Source organism: Phocoena sinus, chromosome 1 (genome assembly GCF_008692025.1).
Source record: "Phocoena sinus isolate mPhoSin1 chromosome 1, mPhoSin1.pri, whole genome shotgun sequence".
NCBI lineage: Eukaryota > Metazoa > Chordata > Mammalia > Artiodactyla > Phocoenidae > Phocoena > Phocoena sinus.
Window position 1 is genome coordinate 113,994,152 of NC_045763.1, and position 22,892 is coordinate 114,017,043.

The following is a 22,892-nucleotide window of genomic DNA, read 5'->3' on the forward strand; positions in this document are numbered from 1 at the left end:
CTATTGTGTCATTTAAAGCTTCTGTTTCCTTATTTATTTTCATTTTGGATGATCTGTCCATTGGTGGAAGTGAGGTGTTAAAGTCTTCCACTATTACTGTATTACTGCTGATTTCCTCTTTTATAGCTCTTAGCCCATGCCTTATGTATTGAGGTGCTCCTATGTTGGGTGCATATATATTTATAATTGTTGTATCTTCTTCTTGGATTGATCCCTTGATCATTATGTAGTGTCCTTCCTTGTCTCTTTTAACATTCTTTATTTTAAAGTCTATTTTATCTGATATGAGTATTGCTACTCCAGCTTTCTTTTGATTTCCATTTGCATGGAATATCTTTTTCCATCCCCTCACTTTCAGTCTGTATGTGTCCCTAGGTCTGAAGTGGGTCTCTTGTAGACAGCATACAATATGGGTCTTGTTTTTGTATACATTCAGTAAGCCTGTGTCTTTTGGTTAGAGTATTTAATCCATTCACGTTTAAGGTAATTATCGATATGTATGTTCCTATGACCATTTTCTTAATTGTTTTGGGTTTGTTTTTGTAGGTTCTTTTCTTCTCTGTGTTTCCCACTTAGAGAAGTTGCTTTAGCATTTGTTGTAGAGCTGGTTTGGTGGTGCTGAATTCTCTTAGCTTTTGCTTGTCTGTAAAGCTTTTGATTTCTCCATCGAATCTGAATGAGATCCTTGCCGGGTAGAGTGATCTCGGTTGTAGGTTCTTCCCTTTCATCACTTTAAGAATATCATGCCACTCCCTTCTGGCTTGTAGAGTTTCTGCTGAGAAATCAGCTGTTAACCTTATGGGAGTTCCCTTGTATGTTATTTGTCATTTTTCCCTTGCCTCTTTCTTTGTTTTTAATTTTTGCCAATTTGATTACTATGTGTCTCGGTGTGTTTCTCCTTGGGTTTATCCTATATGGGACTTGCTGTGCTTCCTGGACTTGGGTGGCTATTTCCTTTCCCATGTTAGGGAAGTTTTCGACTATAATCTCTTCAAATATTTTCTCAGGTCCTTTCTCTCTCTCTTCTCCTTCTGTGACCCCTATAATGCGAATGTTGTCACGTTTAATATTGTCTCAGAGGTTTCTTAGGCTGTCCTCATTTCTTTTCATTGTTTTTTTCTTTATTCTATTCTGCTGCAGTAAATTCCAGCATTCTGTCTTTCAGGTTGCTTACCCGTTCTTCTGCCTCAGTCATTCTGCTATTGATTCCTTCTAGTGGAGTTTTCGTTTCAGTTATTGTATTGTTCATCTCTGTTTGTTTGTTCTTTAGTTCTTCTAGGTCTTTGTTAACCATTTTTTGCATCTTCTCCATTCTTTTTCCAAGGTCCTGGATCATCTTCACTATCATTATTCTGAATTCTTTTTCTGGAAGGTTGACTATCTCCACTTCATTTAGTTGTTTTTCTGGGGTTTTATCTTGTTCCTTCATCTGGTACATAGCCCTCTGCCTTTTCATCTTGTCTGTCCTTCTGTGAATGTGGTTTTTGTTCCTCAGGCTGCAGGATTGTAGTGCTTCTTGCTTCTGCTGTCTGCCCTCTGGTGGATGAGGCTATCTAAGAGGCTTGTGTAAGTTTCCTGATGGGAGGGACTGGTGGTGGGTGAAGCTGACTGTTGCTCTTGTGGGCAGAGGTGAGTAAAGCTTTAATCTGCTTGACTGCTGATGGGTGGGGCTGGGCTCCCTCTCTGTTGGTTGTTTGGCCTGAGGCAACCCAACACTGGAGCCTACCTGGGCTCTTTGGTGGGGATAATGACAGACTCTGGGAGGGCTCATGCCAAGAAGTACTTCCCAGAACTTCTGCTGCCAGTGCCCTTGTCCCCAAGGTGAGGCACAACCAACCCCCGCCTCTGCAGGAGACCCTCCAACACTAGCAGGTAGGTCTGGTTCAGTCTCCCGTGGGGTCACTGCTCCTTCCCCTGGGTCCCGATGCACACACTACTTTGTGTGTGCTCTCCAAGAGTGGAGTCTCTGTTGCCCCCAGTCTTGTCAAGTCCTGCAATCAAATCCCACTAGGCTTAAAAGTCTGATTCTTTAGGAATTCCTCCTCCCGTTGCCAGACCCCCAGTTTGGGAAGCCTGACGTGGGGCTCACAACCTTCACTCCAGTGGGTGGACTTCTGTGGTATAAGTGTTCTCCAGTCTGTGAGTCACCCACTCAGCAGCTATGGGATTTGATTTTACTGTAATTGCACCCCTACCGTCTCATTGTGGCTTCTCCTTTGTCTTTGTATGTGGGGTATCTTTTTTGGTGAGTTCCCGTGTCTTCCTGTTGATGATTGTCCAGCAGCTAGTTGTGATTCTGGTGTTCTCGCAAGAGGGAGTGAGAGCACGTCCTTCTACTCCGCCATCTTGGTTCCTCTTTGTCACATGTATTTTTTTGAATTATGGTTTTCACTGGATATGTGCCCAGGAGCGGGATTGCTGGATTATATGGCAGTTCTATTTTTACTTTTGAAAGGAAACTCCATAGTGTTCTCCATAGTGGCTGTACCAGTATACATTCCCACCAACAGTGTAATCACTTGCTTTCTCTTGCATTCCTATACACTAACAACAAAAGATTAGAAAGAGAAATCAAGGGAACAATCCCATTTACCACTGCATCAAAAAGAATAAAACAGGGACTTTACTGGTGGCGCAGTGGTTAAAAATCTGCCTGCCAACGCAGGGGACACGGCTTCGAGCCCTGGTCCAAGAAGATCTCACATGCTGCGGAACATCTAAGCCCGTGTCCCACAACTACTGAGAATGTGTTCTAGAGCCCGCGTGCCACAACTACTGAGCCTGCGAGCCACAACTATTGAATCCCATGCGCCTAGAGGCTGTGCTCCATAGAACAAGAGAAGTCACTGTGATGAGAAGCCCACACACCGCAAGGAAGAGTAGTCCCCACTAGCTGCAACTAGAGAAAGCCGGTGTGCAGCAAAACGAAGACCTAACGCAGCCATAAATAAATAAATAAATATATTTAAAAAAAAAAGAAGAATGAAATACCTAGGAATAAACCTACCTAAGGAGGCAAAAGACCTGTACTCAGAAAACTACAATATACTGATGAAAGAAATAAAAGATGACACAAACAGATACAGAGATAGACCATGTTCTTGGATTGGAAGGCTCGATATTGTGAAAATGACTACACTACCCAAAGCAATCTACAAGATTCAATGCAATCTCTATCAAATTACCAATGGCATTTTTCACAGAATTAGAACAAAAAGTTTTACAATTTGTATGGAAACACAAAAGATCACAAATAGCCAAAGCAATCTTGAGAAAGAATAATGGAGCTAGAGAAATCAGGCTCCCTGACTTCAGACTATACTACAAAGCCACAGTCATCAAATGAGTATGGCAATTGCACAAGAATACTTCTTTTAAAGCCTGGATTTGCTTGCAAAACTTTTAGTGGAATTATATAAATATATATATTTGTCTCTAGCCTTCCTTTAACAAAGATAAGCTTCATTAAGCTTAGTTTTGTCGTAGTTGTTGTTGGTTGATTATAGAGATGACTCATAGAACAAGTTCTAAATGCTAATGGATTAGGTAGATATCGTTCATAGTAAATGGCTGAGAAACAACTTGGGAACAAACTCACAGATTAAAACATGCACTTCAAGCTTTAAGTCACTTTAGTAACAAAGGGAGCTTCCAGTGTAGCTGGAATTCCAAAAGGAAATGAAAGCCCTTCCTAGCAACGTGCACTGTATTTTCAGTGAATAGACATCCACTAAAATTCTGAATATGATTTTATAATCTTTGTTACATTAGCTAAAGATAATATTACTAAAACATTAAAACACAAAACAAAGTCAAACAGAGTAGACTTTTCATTAAAGACAAAATGGACGAAGATTAAACGTGATAAATTTATTGCAAATTCCTAAATATAAACACTGGAGAGCTAAGAAATCAAAAGCTATGCTTGTCATAATACTATTCACAAATTTAGCTACCCATATTAATAGTCACTGACATATGAAGACTATGAACTAATCACTCATATATGAACTATGAACTAAAAGGCAATGAATGCTATGTTACAGAGTTGTTGGGAAGAAAAAAAGTAGCTGGACTTATAGGTGATCTTTAAGAAAAAAATATTGTTCTTGTAAATTCTTTCACTTGGATTAAAGGCGGAAAAGAAACGTAGCATGATATATATCACAAAATCAGAATACATGTTAATTTGGCTATTTCTCATTTCAGTCAAACATTTTTTCCATACTAACTTGCAACAAAATTGCTATAAACATGATGTTTCAGGCTCATCTTGTGCATTCCTTGACCCACCCCTGAATCAGCCATTTCTCCAAGGAGCTTTAGTTCCTCTCAGTGGGAAACGGTATTTAAAAACCAAACTCTAGGGACTTCACTGGTGGCACAGTGTTTTAAGAGTCCTCCTGCTAATGCAGGGGACACGGGTTTGAGCCCTGGTTCGGCAAGATCCCACACGTCGCGGAGCAACTAAGCTCATGTTCCACAACTGCTGAGCCTGCGCTCTGGAGCCCACAAGCCACAACTACTGAGCCCGTGTGCTGCAACTACTGAGGCCTGCACACCTAGAGTCCATGCTCTGTAACAGGAGAAGCCACCTCAGTGGGAAGCCCACGCACCGCAACAAAGACCAACTCAGCCAAAAAATTAAAAAATTTAAAAAATAAATAAATGTTTAAAAATAAATAAATAAAAATAACCAAACTCTATACACTAAGTGTGCTCACAACTGGTGGGACATCACTGTTTGTAGTCTCTTTCAGCTAACAGAGCTGGAGAAAAATGGGAATTTCAAAGGTTCAACAATAAACAAACAAACAAATAAACAAAGTATGTAGGCTTCTGGTTCAAGATGGAGATGAAGGAAGATCCTGAACTCAACTCCTCCCAGAGACACTGTGAACCCACAAGTTACATGCAGAACAATTTCCTCTGAAAGAACCCTAACAGTAGCTGAGTGACTCGTACACATTGGGCTAACAAGAAAAAAACCACATCGAAATGGTTAGGAGAGGCCGAGATCACAGTCTCACCGCAAACCTCATCCATGGAACAGCAATCCACAATCAGGAGGGCACTCACAACTCCAAGCTTCTCCCTGAGGAGCAAAGGCTTTGAACCCCACATCTGGTACTCCAACTTTTAAGACCTCCAGCTGAGATATGGGCCTCCAAAACATCTAGCTCTAAAAGCCAATGGGGCTTGAGTCCATGAGACCCAAAAGACTGTACAGAAAACTGAGAAACAGTTCTGAAAGGGCTTGCATGAATTCACTGTGGCTAACCTCCCAGCACACAGTGCAGAAGGAGGTGGCTGAAACATACCCAGTCTTTCTGTGAAAGAGGCCATTTGATTACCTTAAATCTCTGATCTGAGGGGCAGGTATCTAACATAACACACATCTAGGGGGGCAGACTAAGATATTCTCCAAAGACTGCGGAGGCTGGTAGATGCCAGCTTCTGCACCTACCAGCCTCCAGGTCTTTGTATTATCCATCTGCCTCACTCCAGGTCAATGCTATTGCCTACAAAGGAGCTTGTGCACATGTCTGGAGCCCTGGTTTTTGCAGCTGCCAACCTGGGGACATCCCTTGATCATGGGGCTCTGGTGGGCAGCGGAACTTAGGATCACAGGCCCCATAGCACTGTAACAAACAGAGAAACAGTTCTTAACTAGCTACCTCCCACCCCCACCTCAGGGCACAGAGAAGAGGCAGCAGACAGAAATGCCCAGTCTTTCTATGAAAGAGGCTTATTAGCTTATTATCTTTGTATCTGTGGCCTCAAGGGGTAGGCTTCTAATTAAACACACTGAGGTGGACTTAACAGATATATACAAAATATTCCATCCCAAAGAAACAAAATACATATTATTCTCAAGTGCGCGTGGGAACATTCTCCAGGACAGATCATATGTTAGATCACAAAAAAAAATCTTAATAAATTTAAGAAGACTGAAGTCTTATCAACCATTTTTTCCACCATAATAGTATAAAAGTACAAGTTAATTACAAGAAGGAAACTAGAAAATTCACAGATATGTGGAGATTAAACAACAATGCTACTCAACAACCAAAGGGTCAATGAAGAAAAAGAGATATAAAGCAAATCTTGAAACAAATGAAAATGCAACATACCAAAACTTATGGGATGCCACAAAAGCAGTTCTAAGAGGGAAGTTCATAGCAATAAATTAAGAAACCAAAAAAAATCTCAAATATACAACCTAACTTTACAACTCGTGGAACCAGATAAGGAACATACTAAGGCCAAAGAAGGAAAGAAATAACAAAGATCAGAGGGGAAATAAATGAAATAGAGACTAAAAAGACAAAACATCAATGAAACTAAGAACTGCTTTTTTGAAAAGATAAACAAAATAGACAAAGCTTTAGCTAGACTAACCCAGAAAAAGAGAAGACTCAAACAAAATGAAATGAAAGAGGAGACATTATAACTGATACCTCAGAAACACAAAAGATCATAAGATACTACTGCAAACAATTATATGCCAATAAACTGGACAACCTAGAAGAAATGGATGAATTCCTAGAAACATACAACCTACCAAGACTGAATTGTGAAAAAAACAGAAAATCTGAGCAGCCAGATAACTAGTAAGGAGATTGAATCAGTAATCAAAACCTCCCAACAACAAAAATCCAGGAGCAGAGGGCTTCACTGGTGAATTCTACCAAACAATAAAGAAGAATTAATATAAATCCTTCTCAAACACTTCCAAAAAATAGAAGAGAACACTTCTTGTCGCATTTTATGAGGTCAGCAGCACCCTGATACCAAAATAACATAAGGACACTACAAGAAAAAAAAATTACAGGCTAATAACCTTGATGAAAACACATGCAACAATCCTCAACAAAACATTAGCAAACTAAATTCAACAATATATTAAAAGGATTGTACTTTATGATCAAGTGGAATTTATTCCAGGGATGCAAGGATGGTCTAACATCTGCAAAATCAATGCGATATACCAGAACAACATAAACGATAAAAATCATATGATTATCTCTTAATTTTTAAATTTTATTTTTAAGTTTTTAAAAGCAATCAATCAATTTATTTATTTTTGGCTGTGTTGGGTCTTTGTTGCTGCACATGGGCTTTCTCTGGTTGCAGCGAGCAGGGGCTACTCTTTGTTGCAGTGCACGGGCTTCTCATTGCAGTGGCTTCTCTTGTTGTGGAGCATGGGCTCTAGGCACGTGGGTTTCAGTAACTGCAGCACATGGGTTCAGTAGTTGTGGTTTGTGGACTCTAGAGTGCAGGGTCAGTAGTTGTGGCACATGGGCTTAGTTGCTCCACAGCATGTGGGATCTTCCCAGACTAGGGATCGAACCCGTGTCCCCTGCACTGGCAGGCAGATTCTTAACCACTGCGCCACCAGGAAAATCCCATGATTATCTCTTTAGATGGAGAAAAACCATTTGACAAAATTCAACATCCATTTATGATAAAAATGCTCAACAAGGGGACTTCCCTGGTGGTACAGTGGTAAAGAATCCGCCTTCCAATGCAAGGGATATGGGTTCAATCCCTGGTCGGGGAACTGAGATCCCACATGCCACGGGGCAACTAAGCCTGCGTGCCACATATGCTGAGCTTGCGCACCTCAACAAGAGAGCCCACATGCTGCAAACTACAGAGCCCACGTGCTCTGGAGCCTGTGTGTCACAACTACAGAGAGAAAAACCCAAATGCCACAACTAGACAGAAACCCGTGCGCCGCAACGAAAGATCCCGAGATCCTGTGTGCCACAGCTATGACCTGATGCAGCCAAAATAAAAAATAAATTAGAAAAAAAAAAAAGCTCAACAAAGTGGGTAAAGGAATGTTCCTCAACATAATAAAGGCCATTTATGGCATGCCTACAACTAACATCATACTCAATGATGAAAGAATGAAAGCTTTTACTCTAAGATCAGGAACAAGACAAGAATGCCCACACTCACCGTTTTTATTCAACATAGTACTGGAGGTTATAAGCAGAGCAATTAGTCAAGAAAAAGAAATAAAAGGCAGAAAAAGAAATAAAAGGCATCCAATATAAAAGGAAGAAGTGAAACTGTCTCTATTTGCAGATGATATGATATGATACATAGAAAACCACAAAGACTATACCAAAAAACTGTTAGAACTGATAAACAAATTCAGTAAAATCAAAATTCAAAAATCAGTTGTGTATCTATACATTAATAACGATCAGAAAAAGAAATTAGGGACTTCCCTGGTGGTGCAGTGGTTAAGACTCCATGGTCCCAATGCAGGGGGCCTGGGGTCGATCCCTGGCCATGGAACTAGATCCCACATGCATGCTGCAATTAAGAGTTCGTGTGCCACAACTAAGGAGCCTGTGTGCTGCAACTAAGAAGCCAGTGAGCCACAACTAAGGAGTCCACGAGCCGCAACTAAGAAGCCCACCTGCTGCAACTAAGACCCAGCGCAACCAAATAAATAAAGAGAAATTAAGAAAACCATTGCATTTGTAATAGCACTGAAAATAATAAAATACCTAGGAATAAATTTAACCAAGGAGGTAAAAGACCTGTATGCTGAAAACTATAAGATGCTGCTGAAAGAAATAGAAAAAAATACAAATAAATGAGAAGATATTTCATGCTCATGGACTGCAAGAATTAATATTGTTAAAATACCCATAACTGCGCAAAGCAATCTACAGATTCAATGCAATAATAAAAAAAAATCCCAATGGCATTTTTCACAGAAAAAGAATAAACAATCCCAAATAGCCAAAGCAATCTTGAGAAAGAAGAACAAAGCTGAAGGCATCACACTTCCTGATTTCAAACTGTATTACAAAGCTAAGGTAATCAGAACAGTATGGTATTGGCACAAAAAACAGACAAACAGATGAATGGAATATTACTTAGCCATTGAAAAGAAGGAAATCCTGTCATTGAGACAATACAGATGGACCTTGAGGGCATGACGCTAAATAAATAAGTCAGATAGAGAAAGACAAACACCTTATGATCTCACTTATATGTGGACTCTATTAAAAAAAAAAAGACCAAAATAAAAACATCAAACTCATTGACACAGAGAATAAATTTGATGGTTGGCAGAAGTGGGGGTGTGGGGAGGGATGAAATGGTTAAGGTGGTCAAAAAGTACAAACTTCTAGTTATAAAATAAATAATTCCTGTAGATGTAACATACAGTATGGTGACTATAATTAATGACATTATATTGCATACTTGAACGCTGTTGTGGTTGACATCACAGTGACTGAATGATCACAGTTAATATCATCAATTACACATGATAGCATGTGCTTACTGATTTGATTCACTGAGAAGAAAACATTACTTCTGTGGTATTCCTGACAACCTTTATCTATTCATGAAGAAACATCAAACTCAAATTTTAGAACCTTCTATGAAACAACTCCTCTGTACTCTTAAAGAAATGTCAATATGATGAAAGACAAAGGCTGGAGAAGTGTTCCAAATTAAAGGAAAATAAAGAGACATGGCAACTAAATGTAATGCATAATTATATACTGGATCCTGAATCAATGCAGAAAAAAAATATTATAAAGGGCATAATTGACACAATTAGTGAAATTTGATTATTAACTGTGTATTAGATAATAGTATTGTAGTGATGCTAAGATCCTGAAGAAAATGTCCTGGTTCATAGGAAATACATGCTAAAATATTTCTGAGTCACTGGTTAAAATGTCTTTTTATCAAAAAACTGAGAAAAAAAATGTCTCTGTGTGTATAAGAGAAAGAGAGCAGGCAGAAAGGGAAGTAGAGAAAGAAATGTGGCAGAAATCAACATTTGATGAATCTGGGTGAAAAGTATATAATACTTCTGTAAAATCTTGCAATCTTCTTTAGGTTATCACCCACCATGCATAAAAATAAATAATAAATACATGATATGCTTTGGGAAAATATTAAACCAAGTTTTTGCAATAAATTAATTTACTTTGGTAGTAAAAACTTATTTAGAGGGCTTCCCTGGTGGCACAGTGGCTGGGAGTCCGTCTGCCAATGCAGGGGACACGGGTTCGTGCCCTGGTCCAGGAGGATCCCACATGCAGCGGAGCGGCTGGGCCCGTGAGCCATGGCCGCTGAGCCTGCGCATCCGGAGCCTGTGCTCCGCAACGGGAGAGGCCACGGCAGTGAGAGGCCCGCGTACCGAAAAAAAAAAACCACAAAAAAACAAAAAACTTACTTAGATTAATGTTTAAATAAGAATAAATTTCTTTAGCACCAAATAACCACAGGGAAAATAGGACCAAAATCATACTGAAAGGTAAGAAAAACTATTGGAGGAGTTAAAACACTGTTCTACTGGAAAACATAGTAGAACATATTTGTAAAGACTGTAGTGATTTTAATCTCTAAGAGTTTAGGACTATCACTTAGATGTACTTAAATATAAATGACAAATAAAAACTATGTAAAAGATCTTGGTAAATGTCAAGGGAGTATACAAATTATAATGTAATAATAGTTGATCACAGAAACAATGTTTTTCATACACATCAAACTTTTAAAGAAAAAATTTGGCATTTACTACATTTTGGAATGTCTTTCTTGGGTGAAAATTAAAAGGACAGACAAATAATAATTTCCTCACATATTTGTTACCAAATAAGAGGGCAGATGCTGCTTTTAGCATTTAAAATTTTTCTAAGGAAAATTTAAGTCATACATTTTTTAGAAATTCAGGCAGTTTGTTACTTCTTTTTCATAACATAGAAAATGGACTGATAGTTTCAAGGCACATGGGAGGAACAAAGCATACTCATGGCCAAAAGAAGCTTATACAGTCTGGTGGAGGAACAAACATGTATGCATATATGCCTAGTTTAAAAATTAGAATGTGATAAAACTCTTAAGGTTCTACTAAGCTTTACAAAAGGGAAAAGAAAAGTAAAATTAATCTCAACTACAGGAGAATTAAGGCAACTTTTTATTTAATGAGGGAGTATTTCAAATCTTGAGTAAAGTCTGAAAGGATGAATGGCATTTGGCAAGTAAAAGGCTAGTGGGCAGGTCGTTTTTACCACTTAGAGCAAACACCTAGGACAAGCACCAAGAGTAAAGTGGAGGATGGAGAAACTGGGGGAAATTATCAGATGCTGTAGTTAAAGGAATGAATATTTCAGGAGTGTAACTGGAGATAAGACTAGAAAAACAGGTTATACTAGATCATGGTGGGTCTTAAATATTATTGAAGAATTTTGGATTCTATAATGTAGGAAATAAGTGCACAGTTGGCCCTCCCTATTTGCGGATGGAGAACCCGCAGATACACAGGGCAGACTGTACTATACCGTTTTACATAAGGGAACTGAGCCTCTGTGCATTTTGGTATCTGTGGGGTGGGGGTCTGGAAGCAATCCCGCACAGATACCATGAGACGACTATATCTCAAAGAAAATCTGAGTAGAGGAATAACAATCCTGAGGATATCATATTACTGTATTCAAGAGAAAGTAAGTCTTATAAGGGTTAATTTTATCCTAGGTCACAAATTTAGTGACAATGGAGTTAGACATTTAAAAAATTTATTGAATATTTATTTACTTCATACATGTCAAGCATTTAACCCACAAAACTCTATCAAGTAGGTACTTTTCATCACGTCAATTTTTTTTTTTTTGGTTTTTTTTTTTTTTTTTTTTTTTTTGGTACGCGGGCCTCTCTCTGCTGTGGCCTCTCCCGTTGCGGAGCACATGCTCCGGACGCGCAGGCCCAGCCGCTCCGCGGCATGTGGGATCTTCCCGGACCGGGGCGCGAACCCGAGTCCCCTGCATCGGCAGGCGGACTCTCAACCGCTGCGCCACCAGGGAAGCCCCCCATCACGTCATTTTTTTAGATGAGGACACTGAGGACATAGATCAGTAATATGCCCCAATTCATGTAACTCTAAGTGAAGGAGTAAGGATTTGAGTTCTATAACCACAACTTGATGCATTACCCTTGCTGGATTTAAGAATCACTTGAATCTAGCCTCTTTCTCGAAACTTAGACAATCTATTCTGTATTCCACTGGTAGTTAAACTTCTGAAAATACTATTTTCATAAACTACCTTGCGGAAGATGTTAACATTTCTCTCAACACACTTTACCAACCTACAGTATTTTCTGTAACAGATTTATTTTACTAATTTTATTTAGATTAACACAAATTTACATGATCTTAGCACAACCAACTATCCATAGGGAGAAATGGCCCAGAATCATATTGAAAGGTAATTAAGATCATATCAGGGTTAAAATATTCTGAACACCATCTACAGACAACCAGAGCATAAACCCCTTCAATGTTCCTTCATGAACATCATGGCAGAACTTTTGTCCTGAGGATGTAAAATTTGTAGAGGGAGGATATAAAAGCATGTTTTTTTGTAATGCCAAAATGTAATGTAATTTCCCTAACCCTCCAATTGAAACTAGTTTACCTCACAATTTAAAACCTTTGAGGAGCATGACATTTTTAGATAAAATAGAAGTTAAAATTATATTTCCAGATTACTAAACTTTATCAGCCCTAATGTCTTATCTCATAAAGTATGTAATGTAAAATATACATTCTTATCTAGAATGAACATTCCATCTAAAGTAGAAATTAATGAAAATTTCCAGACAAGTCAATTTTTTTTTAAACAATCAAACAGTATTTAAGTTAGAGGCAAAGTGGCAACAGGTATAAGTGTTGCAGCCAATTATTGCCCACATACAAATATTAGCTATGTCACCTACTAGCTGTGTAACACTGGACAAATTATTTACTCTCTCTAAGGCTTAGCTTCTTCAATAACAGTATCTGGTCTTTCACAAGATTAAATGAGATAATATATGTAAAGTGCTTAACACAGCAACTGGCACATAGTGGGCACTCAGTAAGGACTAACTCTCTTCAGTTTAGCCAATGAGTACAGCCTAGCCTAATACTATATACCAGAAAAATTCCAAATAGATCTGGGAACTAGATGTAAAAATCAAAGTTAAACAATTACTAGAAGAAAATAAGGCTGGATTTCTTAGTTCCTTTAAAACCTGGGTGTAGGGAAGCTTTTCTAATAATGATCCAAAATCCAGAAGCACAATACAAACAAAAACAAAACAAAAATTTGACTACATGAAAATATGGACCTTTGTATGATAAAAATCATCATCATATGCAAAGTCCAGAGTCAAACTACAGAATCCATTAAAATACTATGAGGACTATTAATTGAGTTCAGCAAGGCTTGCAGGATATAAAATCAATATACAAAAATCAAGTGTGGGCTTCCATGGTGGCACAGTGGTTGAGAGTCCGTCTGCCGATGCAGGGGACATGGGTTTGTGCCCCGGTCTGGGAAGATCCCACATGCCGCGAAGCGGCTGGGCCAGTGAGCCATGGCGGCTGGGCCTGCGCGTCTGGAGCCTGTGCTCTGCAATGGGAGAGGCCACAACAGTGAGAAGCCCGCATACCGCAAAAAAAAAACAAACAAGTGTATTTCTATATATTAGCAATAAACATATAAAATGGAATTTAAAAATTCCATTTACAATAACATCAAAAGAATAAAATGCTTAGGAGTATGTTTAACAAAAGTACTTACAAGACTTACATACTGAAAACTAAAAAATACTGTTAAAAGAAATTTTAAAAGAATTGAATAACTAGAAAGACATCCCACGTTCATGGTCAAAATACTTAATATCGGTAAGATATAAAACTCTCCAATTAATCTACATTTTTTTTTCAAAATTCCAGCTGGTTTTTTTTTTTGCAGAAATCAACAATTTGATCCTGAAATTCATATGGAAATAGCAAGGGACCCAGAATTAGCCAAACAAAGTTGGAAGAAGCCAGAAGAGTCAAAGTTAGAGGCATCATATTTCAGTATTCAACACAGTATGCTACTGGGATAACAAAAGACATATAGCGAATAAGCACAAAAGACAAATAACAGACTGACAAAAAATGTAGTTGCAATTTATATCACAAAGGGCAAATCTCCTTAATATATAAGGAACTCTTAAAAATCAAGGGAAAAAAAAAAGACTAAACAACCTGATAGAAAAATGGTGGGAAAAACACTGAAGGTTTAGGCTTTCCTTGAGCTTAGAGACTTAAAGAAGCAGACTCTCTTTCTTAGCAGCTTAGAAGAAGCAAGATACCACTGAGTTCTACAACTCCAATAAAATGAATATGAGCATGGATAAGAACCTCAAGTCTCAGATGAGATCACAGATTTGACTGCTACCTTGATTCCAGCCTTGTGTGACATAGAGCAGAAATGTCTAGACTCCTAAAATTCCAGGGAATCTGTGAGATAATAAATGGGTAACGTTTTAAGCTGCTAAAATTGTGGTAATGTGTTACACAGTAATAAAAAATTAATACATGTATGTGTGTGCCTATATATACTTATTTCCTCGTTCTGAAAAAGCCTAAAAGCATTGCTACACCTCAGGAACAATGACAACCTAGTAGCAAACAGCATATCAAGTACCCAGATTTTGATTTCTAAATAATTCCCATTAAAAGAAACCAGGGACTTCCCTGGTGGCACAGTAAGACTCCATGCTCCCAATGCAGGGGGTCTGGGTTCAATCCTTGGTCAGGGAACTACATCCCACATGCACGCGGCAACTAAGAGTTCGCATGCCACAACTAAGGAGCTGGTAGGCCACAACTAAAGAGCCCCCCTGCCGCAAGTAAGACCCAGCGTAACCAAATAAATATTAAAAAAAAAAAAAAAAAGAGAAAGAAACCAAAACTTCTTGAGTGAAATAACTGATTCCTGATCTGAGGCAAGGAAAGAACAAGGTAAATCTGATAAACGACAGCAAAGAAATAAAAGCAAATACCAAAACAAACAAAAGAACCAGGGTGAATGATACCTTTCTATGACAGAAAGCAGGGAAATGCTCAAAGATGAATGAGGTTATGCCTAAAAGAAACAGGGCCCAGCTTAAAGTGTCTTCTGTGATTAAAATTTGGGAAATTTGTGCATGTCTCCACAAAATGATGGTACTGGATTATGATATATTAAATTTTTTTTTTTTTTTTTTTTTTTTGCGGTACGCGGGCCTCTCACTGCTGTGGCCCCTTCCACTGCAGAGCACAGGCTCCGGATGCGCAGGCTCAGCAGCCACGGCTCACGGGCCCAGCCGCTCCGCGGCATGCAGGATCCTCGCAGACCGGGGCATGAACCCGTGTCCCCTGCATTAGCAGGCGGACTCTCAACCACTGTGCCACCAGGGAAGCCCTAAAACTTTTTGAGTCCATACGATACTCAAAAGAAAAGAAAAATTCTGAGTGTGTAAAGGGAAGAAAAGTCAAAGCTCATCTTCCCAGAAAAATAGCAGCTAATAAATGTTGAAGAAATGACAGAATTAGAAAATTACCAGTTTGCAACTAACAATGTACTCACCAGTTTAGTCAAAGATCATAATGGATGCTAAAATATTAGATTAAAAAAAAAAAGACTGCTAGAGAAGAAGCCAGAGCCTCAACTATCACCCCATGATTTACAACAGTAAAAATGTATACATTGGAGAGATCTGGTGGATACCACACCTTAATCAAGTGATCAAACATGGCATAACCAACAGTCAAACAGTAAGTGGGATGCAATTAGAAGTAGGAAATATCACATATGTAATACTCCTACCAAGATTTAACCTAAATCTAATCATGAAGAAATAATTTTAAAATTGTGGAATGTAGCACAACAAGCTTAAGTTCCTCAAAAAGGATCAATCTCATAAAAAACAAAAGATAGGGAATATTCTAGATTAAAATAATACACATAGCTAGCAATCAGGTGTAACACGTTATCTGTTTGGATTCTACATTAAACGAAAACAAAATAAATTGAAATAAAAGATAATTTTAGGACAATAGGGAAAATATAAGTATGGGTTGTATATTAATGATATTACTGATATACCACTTTTTAAAAAAAATAATTAATTAATTTTATTTTTGGCTGTGTTGGGTCTTCATTGCTCTGCGTGCGTGAGTTTTTTCTAGTTCTGGCGAGCAGGGGCTACTCTTCGTTGCGGTGCACGGGCTTTTCATTGCGGTGCCTTCTCTTGTGGTGGAGCACGAGCTCTAGGCGCACAGCCTTCAGTATTTGTGGCACGCAGGCTCAGTAGTTGTGGCTCGCGGGCTCTAGAGCACAGGCTCAGTAGTTGTGGCGCACAGGCTTAGTTGCCCCACAGCATGTGGAATCTTCCCAAACCAGGGGTCGAACCCGTGTCCCCTAGCAGGCGGATTCCTAACCACTGCACACCAGGGAAGTCCTACTTATTTTCTTAGATATGATAATGGTATTAAGATTAGGTAGGAGAGTATCCTAGTTCTAAGGTGATAACTTCTGAAATGCACAGGGGTGAATGAATGTCTGCAACTTACTTTCAAAATTTTCACCGGACAAAAATTTTTTCCCCTGCAAAAATGTAAATGTGTGTATAGAGAGAATTAAAGCAAATGTGGCAAAATGTTAATAAATTTAGGTAAATTTTAATTTTGCCAGAGATTTGAGTATTTTCAAACAAACAAAACAAACAAAAACACTGTGAAAAAAATAAAACAGTTTAATCTGGGAAGGTAGTCCCCTTGTATGCCTATGCAAGATTTACTGATCTAGGGCTTAAGGGAGGTGAATTAGGTAATTTCTAAGGTATGTTCAGGTTGGAAAGTGCTAATACTGTGTTTTTACAGAGAAAACACGACTACATGTCTATTAAAAAGTATTTTAAAGAAGTATTATTTCACTTCCCAAATTTCTAGTTTACAATAATACCATCATTACTATAGCAATTATGATGTCATTTGTAATTTCTACACTTTAAGATATGTTAATTCCCAATTTTCATCACAAAATTGTATTTTCCTAATCTCTTCCTTGAACTCTGATAGTATTTACAGTTTGAGACACACATTTCCAAGGGAAGGCTATATCATTTTCCACTCTCAGTAACAGAATAGAGGGATAATCTCAGAACTTGAGATAACAGATCTCCTGCAAAGTTTTCCTGGTAAAATATATATAACATAAAATTTCCCATTTTAACCAATCCTAAGTGTGCAGCTCAGTGGTATTAAGTACATTCACACTGTTGTACAATGATCACTATCATCCACCTAGAGAACACTTCATCTTGTAATACTGAAACTCTGTATCCATTAAACAATAACTGCCACCAGCCCCTGGCAACCACCATTCTCCATTCTCTCTCCATGCATCTGACTACTCTAGGTACCTCTTATAAGTGGAATCAAACAGTATTTGTCTTTTTCTGACTGATTCATTTCACTTAGCATAATATTTTCAAGGTTCATCCATATTGTAGGAGGTGTCCAAATTCCTTCTTTTTTAAGGCTGAATAATATTCCATTGTATGAATGGGATATAATTTTTTGAAGTATCTTAAATCTTGTTATTTATTAAAATATATTAAATCTTGTTATTAAAAGTCCATCAGGCCTGTATTAAAGAACAGTCAAGTGAGAAATAGTAATTGCTAATGAAGCCACTTTATTATCACTAGAGGGAGCTAGAGCAACAGAGCTGCTGCCAGATACAAACACATTCTCCTTAGCCATAAGACTGGACATAACCAAGCTTCTATAAAAAATAGAACGGAATGTAAATGTGGTTATGGATTCCCTCCCAATGCTTCTCCATTTCTAAGTGGCAAACTGAACTTTCATTGAACTTTCATAAATCATGATTTATAATTCCTGACAATATACAGTGATGGCCTGATATGTTCTACTCCACATTAGGAGCCAAATCACATGTGGAAAGTTTTTAATCATCTCTGTTAATGCAATCTTTATTTTTTATTATATTAAAAAATCACTTTTCGGACTTCCCTGGCGGTCCAGTGGTTAAGACCCTGCGTTTCCACTGCAGGGGCCACGGGTTCAATCCCTGGTTGGGGAATTAAAATCCCACATGCCTTGGGGCCAAAAAACAAAACAAAACAAAATGACTTTTATTTTTTTCTAGGAAAAAAAGAGGCAAGAGGGCTTCCCTGGTGGTGCAGTGGTTAGGAGTCCGCCTGCCGATGCAGGGGACACGGGTTCGTGCCCCGGTTCGGGAGGATCCCGCATGCCGCGGAGTGGCTGGGCCCGTGAGCCACGGCCGCTGAGCATGCGCGTCCGGAGCCTGTGCTCCGCAACGGGAGAGGCCACAGCAGTGAGAGGCCCGCATACCGCAAATAAATAAAAAAAAAAAAGAGGCAAGAAGCTCTTAGTTTAATCATGATGGGTGACTGCAGAGAAAAGAGTATAGAAAACAGGATTTAAAAGACAAATGCAGTGACTTCCCTGGTGGCACAGTGGTTAAGAATCCACCTGCCATTGCAGGGGATACGGGTTCGATTCCTGGTCTGGGAAGATCCTACATGCTGCGGAGCAACTAAGCCCATGCGCCACAACTACTGAGCCTGCATGCCACAACTACTGAAGCTCATGCACCTAGAGCCTGTGCTCTGCAACGAGAAGCCAGTGCAATGAGAAGCATGTGCACCACAACGAAGAATAGTCCCCACTCGCCACAACTAGAGAAAGCCTGCGCACAGCACTGAAGACCCAACACAGCCAAAAATAAAAAAAATTTTAAAAAGACAAATGCATAAAAAATAATTATAAATGTGTGTTTTAGGGCACAAAATGAATAAAGATGTAATTTGTAATTTCAATAATATAAAAGGAAGGCATGGAGCTTTATAGGAATAGCATTTTTGTATGTGACTGAAGTTAAGTTGGTATCAATTCAAATTACAGAGTTATATCTTTAGGAAGTTATATGTAATCTCCATGGTAACCACAGATAAAATAGCTATAGAATATACACAAAAGGGAATGAGAAGGGAATCAAACAGGTAACTACAAGAAGATCAGCTAAGTACAAAAGAAGGCAGTAAGGAGGAAATGAGGGACAAAAAGCTATAACACATATGGAAAACTAAATGGCAAGCATAAATCCTTTCTTATTAGTAATTACTATAAATGTAAATAGATGAGACTTTCCAGTCAAAAGGTAGAGAGGAGCAAAATGAATATAAAACATGATCTAACTACATACATGCTGTCTACAAGAGATTCACTTTAGATCCAAAGATGGGAACTGGATGCACATGAAAGGATGGAAAAAGATATTCCATGCAAATAGTAACCAAAAGAGATAAGGAGATTATACTAATATCAGAAAAAGAGACTTTAAGTAAATAAGTAAAAAACTGTAACAAGAGACAAACATTAAATATTGACAAGAGAGTCCATTCACCATAAAGCTATAACAATTATAAAAAAATATTCAGGGCTTCCCTGGTGGCGCAGTGGTTGGGAGTCCGCCTGCCGATGCAGGGGACACGGGTTCGTGCCCTGGTCAGGGAGGATCCCGCGGGCCGCGGAGCGGCTGGGCCCGTAAGCCATGGCCGCTGGGCCTGCGCGTCCGGAGCCTGTGCTCTGCAGCGGGAGAGGCCACAATAGTGAGAGGCCCGTGTACAGCAAAGAAAAAAAAAAAAAAAAAAAAACCAAAATATTCACCAAACATCAGAGGACCCAAAATATATGAAGGAAACACTGACAGAATTTAAGAGAGAAACAGACAGTTGTACAATAACTGTTGGCAGAACAACAACACAGAAGATCAGTAAGTATTAGAACAACATTATAAACCAATCAGATCTAACAGAAATAGAAATAACACTCTACCCAACAACAGCAGATTACATAGTCTTCTCAAGTGCACATGGAACATTCTTTAGGACAGACCATATGTTAGGCTACAAAATAAGTCAATAAATTAAAAAGGATTGAAACCATACAGAATATCTTTTCTGATCACAAAGGAATGAAACTAGACATGAAGGAAAACTGAAAAATTCACTTATGTGTGGAAATTAAACAACATACTCTACTCTTAAGCAACCAATGGGTCAAATAAAAAAATCAAAAGGGAAACTGGAAAATACTTTGAAATGAATGAAACAAAAACAGAAAAAAACTTATGTGATGCAGTAAAAGCAGTGCTAAGAGGAAAATTTTTATGTGAAAACACATAAATTAAAAGAGAAGAAAGATCCCAAATCACTAACTAACTGTACAATGAACACTCAGTGGTACAGCCACAGTGGAAAAGTTTGGTGGTTCTTTTAAAAGCTGCATGTATACTAGTGCTTCTCTTCATCATCTAATGTATCTTTTGCCTTTTACTAAAGATTCATCTGAGGAGGGAAAAGCATGACTGCTGCTACAATTTTTTGAGGCCTTCTGGGGATAAACAAAAGAAATAAAAAGTAAAAATAAAAATAAATAAAAGCTAAATGTAGAATTACCATATGGTCTAGCAATTTCACCCCTAAGTTTATACACAAAGGACTGAAAACAGGGACCTGAACAGATAAATGTATGCCAATGTTCACTGCAGCATTGTTCACAATACCCAAAGGCAGAAACAATCAAAGTGCCTGTTAACAGAGAAACAAAATGTGCTATCTACATACAATGGAATATTACTCAGCCATAAAAAGGAATGAAGTTCTGATACATGCTACAACATGAATGAAAGTTAAAGAGATGTTAAATAAAATAATCCAGACCCAAAAACACAAATACTGTGTATGCTTCCATTTACATGGAGTACCCAGAAGAGGCAAATTATAGAGACTGAAAGTACATTAGACATTTATTATGTGCTGTGGAGAGTTTTAGAAGGAGTGGGGAGTTTTTGCTTAATTATTATAGAGTTTCTGTTTGAGGTAATGAAAAAATTTTGGAAATAGACAGTGGTAAATGTTGTACAACATTGTGAATATAATTAACGCCACTGAAGTGTAACCTTAAAAATAGCTAAAATGGCAAATTTTATAAGTATTTTACAATTTAAAAAATTAATAATGTAATATACCAAAAACTATCGACTTGTACACTTGAAATAGGTTAACTGTATGATATGTGAATTACATCTCAATAAAACTATTTATAAAAAAAAAGAGGATAGGAAACATCTTTTAGGAGACAGGAAACAACTCTTTCAGAGAGAGACGCAGAAGAAACAACTAAGATTTACTTGGAGTGCCTATTGTATGCCAGTGGTTTTACATATATCATCACACTTGGGTAGCGTGGATGCGATATCAGAATTCATACTTTAGAAACAAAACAATTCAGTTTGAGATGATGAAAAAGTTCTGGAGGTGGATAGTGGTGTTGTCAGCACAACAAGGTAATGTACTTAATGCTACCGAATGGTGCACTTAAAATGATTAAAATAGTAAATTTTATGCCATGTATATTTAACCACAATATAGTTAATTAAAAAATTTAAAACATGAAGCTACTCTTGTTTTAAAAAATGTTACTCTGGACATTGGTCCTGGCAATGATTTTTTTGGATATGATACCAAAAGCAAAGGCATCAAAAGCAAAGATAAGCAAACTAAGAAGCTTCTGCACAGCACAGGAAACCATCAACAAAACGAAAACTACTAAACGGGAGAAAATATCTGCAAATTATATCTGACAAGGGGTTAATATCCAAAATTCATAAAGGACTCACTCATACAACTCAAGAGCCAAAAACCCAAACAATCTGATCAAAAAATAGGCAGATGTTCTAGACATTTTTCCAAAGAAGACATACAGAAGACCAACAGGTACATGAAAATATGTTCAATATCACTATCAGGCAAATGCGAATCAAAACCACAATGAGCTATCACCTCACACCTGTCAGAATGGCTATTATCAAAAAGACAAGAAATAACAAGTGTTGTTGAGGCTGTGGAGAAAAGGGAACCCTTGTGCACTGCTGGTGGGGATGTAAATTGGCACAGCCACTATGGAAAGCAGTATGGAGGTTCCCCAAAAATTAAAACTAGAACTACCATACGATCTAACAATTCCACTTCTGGGTATTTATCTGAAGAAAACAAAAACACTACCTTCAAAAGATATCTGCACCTTCATGTTCACTGCAGCATTATTTACAATAGCCAAGATAAGGAAACAACCTAAGTGTCCATTGAGAGATGAATGGATAAAGAAAATGCTATATATGTAAGCATACACACACAAACACAAATACACAATGGACTATTATTCAGTCATACAAAGAATGAAATCTTGCCATTTGCAAGAATATAGACAGACCTTGAGGGCATTATGCTAAGTGAAGTAAGTCAGACAGAGAAAGACAAATATGGAATGATCTCGCCTGTATGTGGAACAAACAAATGAGGGAGTTCCCTGGTGGTCCAGGGGTTAAGAATCCGTCTTCCAATGCAGGGGATGCAGGTTCGATCCCTGGTGGGGGAACTAAGATCCCACATGCCCCGGGGTAACTAAGCCCGCGGGCCACAACTAAAGAGAAGCCTACAGCCGCAATGAAGAGCCCAAATGTTGCAACGAAAGATCCTGCATGCCGCAACGAAGATGCCTCATGTTGCAACTAAGACCCAATGCAACCAAAATTAAATAAGTAAATATTAAACAAAAAGCAAAGGACAAACAAATGAACACCCCCCTTACACACACACACACACACACACACACACACACACACACACACCGGCAACCAAGCTCACAGACACAGAGAACAGAATGGTGGTTGCCAGAGGCAAGAGGTACAAAATGGGTGAATGGAGTCAAAAGCTACAAACTTCCAGTTATGAAAGAAGTAAGTCATGGTAATGTAGTATACAGCATGGTAACTATAGTTAATAATACTGTATTGCATATATGAAAGTTGCTAAGAGAGTATGTTGCAAAAGTTATCATCATAAGAAAAAAAGTTTTTTAACTATGCATAGTGACAGTATAACCAGACTTATTGTGGTGATTATTTTGCAATATTCACAAATACCTACTCATT

General features: G+C 38.2%; 1 protein-coding gene and 1 pseudogene across 7 annotated transcripts in view; one reads left to right on the forward strand and one right to left on the reverse strand.

The window, feature by feature from the left end:
• ASH1L (ASH1 like histone lysine methyltransferase) overlaps window positions 1-22,892 on the reverse strand; it is a 217,358-nt gene that overhangs the window by 86,748 nt on the left and 107,718 nt on the right. The window lies entirely within an intron of this gene.
• Window positions 20,190-20,298, forward strand: LOC116745663 (annotated as a pseudogene).